Here is a 6,199-nt window from a genome sequence, read left to right as displayed (position 1 = left end):
TTGCTGATTTGTCTGTGTTGTTGTATCATTGGTGATAATGGTTTGTTTGCGTTGTTTTCATACATCTGAGTTATAATATAGCAAATAAAACTCAAGACAACATGTCGTACTTACCGTCAGCCATGTTAATATCGGCCAATGCTGAAAAAGTAATTGTTTCATGGGTAGCATTGAGCGTGTCCCCAGTCCCAGAACTTGTTAAACTCATTTCTGTTCTGCTGATCATCTGACGAGCTAGTTCACTGTTTACGAACGTTGGTTCATTTTCATCGTTAGCTTCTCTGATGAAAGTATTTGATCGTGTGACAATATCTGTATTTGGTGTCTGTATTTCTGATATTTCGTGGTAATTAAAATTAGTGTCTTCGTCGTCATACATATTTGAAACGCTCGCAGCCATAGCCCTATTTTGATGAGGGGTAGTAATGTCGATTCCATCAGCAGGATTGTTGATTTCTTAAATATTGGAGAACAACCACTAACAGAAAACGAAACTTATTATAATATTTTATAACTAAAATATTGCCGTATGTTGTTGACATTAGATAACGGATTTTAAATACGGTATATATTTCTACCAAAATGCAAATTTACTTACCAATCTGACGCGGGTTATATTTCCAATAAACGCAGAAAGACAAATTAATTACAATAAAAACCGTGACACCCGCTGCTGCCAAAATTCTAATAACTTCTGTGTTCAAACCAGCTGAAAATAAATAAAATGCATGTTTAAGTTGTTACTATGCTTTTTTCATTTTGTCACATACTCTTTATATGAATATTTCATGACTATCCAAATCGCATCTATATTGTATGACTATTGATTTGAGTTTGAAGTTTATGTACACATGTTTATTGTTAGATTTAATATAGGCTGTTAATTGACTAGCAAATGATCCAAAAGCTTTGAGTTGACCATACAAACCCGTTTACGCAGGTTTACATGAACGGTGTTGCACTTCACTGAACTATCTAAAACATGTTCACGTATCTTAAATAAACTAGCACGCAGAAATGTAAGTTTAGTTGATTCGCCGTATAAAATTTGCATTAAAATTCGCCGTATTATATTCAGTTTAAACGTTATTTGTTTTATAAATAACCGTCGCAATGGAAGCAGTTATGCAAACACGGTTTATAGCAAGTGTATTCGCATTCACTTTTCGAGTCGAAACATATTAAAGGGATCTTTTCACGCTTTGGTAAATTGACAAAATTGAAAAAAGTTGTTTCAGTTGCAAATTTTCGTTTTAGTTATGATATTTGTGAGGAAACAGTAATACTGAACATTTACCATGGTCTATTATAGCCATTATATGCATCTTTTGACGATGTTAAAACCTAAAAATTATAAAGCGTTGCAACGCGAAACGATTGAATAATTTGGAGAGTTCTGTTTTTGTCGTTAAATTTTGTGAAACTACGAAGATTGCTTATATAAGGTATAAAATACTTCAAGTATATGTACTCTGCGGAATAGCTCAGTAGGCTAAAGCGTTTTTACTTCAGGACTCTGGCAGGACTCCAGGGGTCACTGGTTCGAAACCTGGTCCGGGCAATGTTCTTTTCCTTTTTTTAATTTTATTCTTGATTTTTTACTGGAGCTTTTACGATCCAATGTTTACATTTATCGATATAAAGCATTTAATGAATAAGTTAAAAAATGCCAAAATCTGTGAAAAGGCCCCTTTAACGTTAATCAACGGCCATTACACTTACAGTTCAAATGTCCACTCTCAGAGTGTCCGTTATATACATTTTTCGTTTTGCTGTCAGAGGTCGTTGTAAACATGGCTATTTCTTCTGTTGAGAAATTGGTATGACGTTTATCTGTAAATGAATTAAATATACTTTACGGAGCGTGTATTTGTTTCCATTATCACATTTTTTTAATCGAGACGAATACATCATAAGAACGTTATTTTAGACATGTAGTATTTTTTTAAGTGTACACTTTGTTAGCGCTCTATACAATGAACAATTCGAGCGAGCCGTGTAAATAAAATGTGCGCAGCATGCCAATAGTGTTTACACGTACGTGTAGCAGTTGAACGTTTTCAGTTAGCGATAAATCGAAAGTACCTGTTTACTGTATAAATATAATATTGATTACGAGTTCTTACCTCCCGTATATGTGAACAGATTTACTGCCTCTATAAATGTTTCCGTAACAGCGTTCAAACTTGTTGTACTTGAAGCGAATGTTGCGTTTTCTTCCTCGGTTATGTGATCCAGACGCGTGGTCGTTGTACATTCAGTTGTATCTAAAATTACGTTTTCTTAAGACTGGTTGAAATTAATAATGATTTAAACAGTTAACGATAGTGCCGGTTGTAATTGTTTTAATTTACAAAAAACAACAATTGGATTAGATATGTCTATAGGAATAAGACATATTCACCTAACCTATTTTACCCAACAACATATAACACGTGATTTAGGACTACAGTCAAGTTTGTTCTTTGGTGCTATTCGGGATACGACTGCCCATAACGGTTTGGTCAGAGTGAATCATAACATCATCGCATACGGGCATTCTAATAAATAGCAGTAATGTCAAAGTCACACTTAAAAGATTCATAACTAGAAATGGCGCGGCAGAGGCCGACGCGTATCCCCACGCCGAATGTTTGACCTAGGTGTGCCCCAGGGTTGGTAATGGGGCCATGCATAGCTGAGATTGACCGTATTGTCATAAGAGAAGTTCATCATCAATTAGAAGTGAATTGGTGTAGAAATGAAGAAGTTATAGTAAAAGGCAATTTTGGGTGGGTGTGACATATGTGGGCAGGGCGCCCCTGGGTTGGTAATTGTGCCATGCATAGTTGAGATTGACCGTATTGTCATAAGAGAAGTTCAGTATCAATTTGAAGTGAATCGGTGTAGAAATGAAGAAATTATAGTAAAAGGCAATTTTGGGCGGGTGTGGTCTATGTGAGCGGGGCCCCAGGGTTGGTAATGGGGCCATGCATAGTTGAGATTGACCGTATTGTCATAAGAGAGGTTCAGTATCAATTTGAAGTGAATCGGTGTAGAAATGAAGAAATTATAGTAAAAGGCAATTTTGGGTGGGTGTGGTCTATGTGGGCGGGGCGCCCCAGGGTTGGTAATGGGGCCATGCATAGTTGAGATTGACTGGATTGTCATAAGAGAAGTTCAATATCAATTTGAAGTGAATCGGTGTAGAAATGAAGAAATTATAGTAAAGGCAATTTTGGGTGGGTGTGGTCTATGTGGGCGGGGCCCCAGGGTTGGTTATGGGGCCATGCATAGTTGAGATTGACCCTAATGTCATAAGGGAAGTTCAGTATCAATTTGAAGTGAATCCGTGTAGAAATAAAAAAGTTAAAGTAAATGGAATTTTTTGGTGGGTGTGGCCTATGTGGGCGGGCGCCCCAGGGTTGGGATTGGGGCCATGCATAGTTGAGATTGACCCTAATGTCATAACAAAAGTTCAGTATCAATTTGAAGTGAATCCGTGTAGAAATGAAAAAATTATAGTAAATGGAAATTTTTGGTGGGTGTGGCCTATGTGGGCGGGGCGCCCCAGGGTTGGGAATGGGGCCATGCATGGTTGAGATTGACCGTATTGTCATAAGAGAGGTCCAGTATCAATTTGAAGTGAATCGGTGTAGAAATAAAGAAGTAAATGTAAAATAACCTAAAAAATGAGTGATAATTTCTGACGCGGCCCCACCCCAACCGCTATAACTTTTGACCCAGGGGTCAGATCAAAATTCCAAATAGTGCAGGGTCGCACATATGCTCATAGCTACCATGTGTGTAAGTTTCAAGGTTCTAGTGCTTTTAGTGTAGGAGGAGATAGTGGCCAGGACGGACGGACGGACGGACAGACGGACGGACGGACGGCGGAGATAACCACAATATCCCCACCTTTTTTTCAAAAAGCGTGGGGATAATTATGCTTTTTTTTTATTGCACTTACTTTGACTGGAAACAATAAATTGGTTGCTTAAATGTAAATATTCATCTATGAATCTGCTGCAGTGCCATTGGTCACCTGCTTTAGCGATACTCTGATTGCTTATGCCGCAAATGACACGAGTATCTTCCACGCAAAAACAGTTCGTCGATGCAGTTGTTTTGAGAGCAGATACGAGGCATTCTTGTTTTGTGTTATCAATTTTTGCCATACTAAGCATATCTTCCAAACCAGCCCGAGTTCTGTAAAAAGCCCAAAGTCCGTTGCTTCCACTATCCATATCGCACGAAACTTCCACGGTGGATTCACACAGTAGTATGAAATGGATTAGTGGTTCATCTGACACTGAAATTTAATTATGTTCTGGTTCATTATTCTCAATGATGAACTTTAATATTGTCAACATGTTTAATAAGTTCACGGTGTACAGTTAAGAGTGAAAATATAACCTAAAATGTTTGTTCGTATTTCTTTGATTGTTTTTTTCCTTTTTAATAAACGCTAGATTTTCAAATATTATACACAATTATTTCCATCTAGTTTATTACGGTTATCCGCTTAATTAGTGCTATTTATTAAGTTAAATTTTGGTCTTATTTTATAATGCTTATTTAAGGTGAACGTGAGACTTACGGGCATGCATAGGTGTAATCGAAGCCAACGCGCATAGTACAAATATCCTTTCCATGTTCCTATTTGAAATACTTCTTAATAAACAAGCACATTGAAACGCGATTTTGTCTGCAACGATGTCAGATGATGTTTATATAATTATGAATATGCGCTATAATTGTTCGGCGAAACCGGAACATGTGTTAAACAATAAAAGGGGGAAGTTTGTATTCACAATTATGTTGTTTTCATGGTCTACTTATAAGCGTATTTTTTTTTACAAACACTATTTATTCGATTCATATTGTTTCAAAATTAGCCATTTTATTTGTATCAAAATATGTTTGCTGACATCATGTGTATGTGAACAAGATTACAGAGCACCGATTTATTTTATCATGCCTTTGTTACAAACATTGTCCGTATAAAGCAGGGTCGAATAAAGTAGTTGATCTCCGGCAACCGTAAGTACGTATTCCTACGCGCCGATTGACATGTTCTAATATGTGACCTTTTACAAAATGTACATGCGAAGTTCTTGACAAATGTTTTTGTCAATGAAAATGATAGTAAAAGTAATAAATAAGTATTAAATTCAAGCAAACATTTGGCAATGAAGTAATCAGGTTTGCCTTAAATTTATTTACTCATAACCTTTATATAAATATATTGGTTACACTCCACTAATACAAACTTATTTTCAGTCGTCTGCAATTGATTTTTCTTTTCAATGAAATATCATTTACTCGAAGATACTAACTATATTTGAATAAAAATCCATATCCTTATGTGCAGGCGCATCTGTGAATATTCATATTTAGCTCCACTGGCCAAAGGAGAGCGGGGCTTATGTCATGGTCCTGTGTCCGTCGTGCGTGCGTGCGTCTGTGCGTTAACTTTTTTAAAAACATCTTATTCTCCTTATCTACATGTCCAATTTTGATAAAAACTTCTCGCAAATGTTTCTGGGCTGAACCTCTTTTAAATTTGTTCAAATTATGCCCCTGGGATCAAATTTGACCTCGCCCGGGGGTCAATAAATATAACATATGCTTATTTTGTGCAAACTTTAAAAATCTTCTTTTCCATAACCATTGGGCCTAGTGCTACCACATTTGGTATGTAGTGACATTTAATAGTTTCCTATTTTGTTTGTCCAAATTATACCCCTGGGGTCAAATTTGACCCTGCCCCGGGGTCACAAAAATGAACATATGCTTATATAAAGCTTATTTTGTGCAAACTTTAAATATCTTCTTGTCCATAACCGTAGGGCCTAGGGCTACATTATTCGGTATGTAGTGACATCTTATAGTTCTCTACTTAGTTTGTTCAAATTATGCCCCCTGGGGTCAAATTTGACCCTGCCCTGGGGTCACAAAAATGAACAAACGCTTAAATGGGGCCTATTTTGTGCGAACTTAAAAAATCTTCTTGTTCATAATTAAAGACCATAGGGCTACTAAATTTGGTATGTAGTTACATCTTATATTCCTCTACCAAATTTGTTCCAATTATTCCACTGGGCTCAAATTTGGCCCTGCCCCGGGGGTCACAAAAATGTACATATGCTTATATAAAGCCTCTTTTGTGCAAACTTTAAAAATCCTCCAGTCCACAATTATTAGGTTAAGCGCTACC

The 6,199-nt window shown here is 36.7% G+C and overlaps 1 long non-coding RNA gene across 1 annotated transcript; it reads right to left on the bottom strand.

Moving 5' to 3' along the window:
* Positions 1-170: 170 nt before the first annotated feature.
* LOC127851932 (uncharacterized) lies at positions 171-1,835 on the bottom strand. Its single transcript, XR_008036056.1, has 3 exons — positions 1,723-1,835; positions 599-709; positions 171-456 (listed from the first exon to the last, which is right to left on the bottom strand). It is a non-coding gene; the product is annotated as an uncharacterized LOC127851932 (long non-coding RNA).
* Between the last annotated feature and the right edge of the window lie 4,364 nt (positions 1,836-6,199).

The sequence above is a fragment of the Dreissena polymorpha genome, chromosome 11 (genome assembly GCF_020536995.1).
Source record: "Dreissena polymorpha isolate Duluth1 chromosome 11, UMN_Dpol_1.0, whole genome shotgun sequence".
Taxonomy (NCBI): Eukaryota; Metazoa; Mollusca; class Bivalvia; order Myida; family Dreissenidae; genus Dreissena; species Dreissena polymorpha.
The sequence above is the reverse complement of the archived record's forward strand: the minus strand, read 5'-3'. Positions and strand labels throughout refer to the sequence as shown.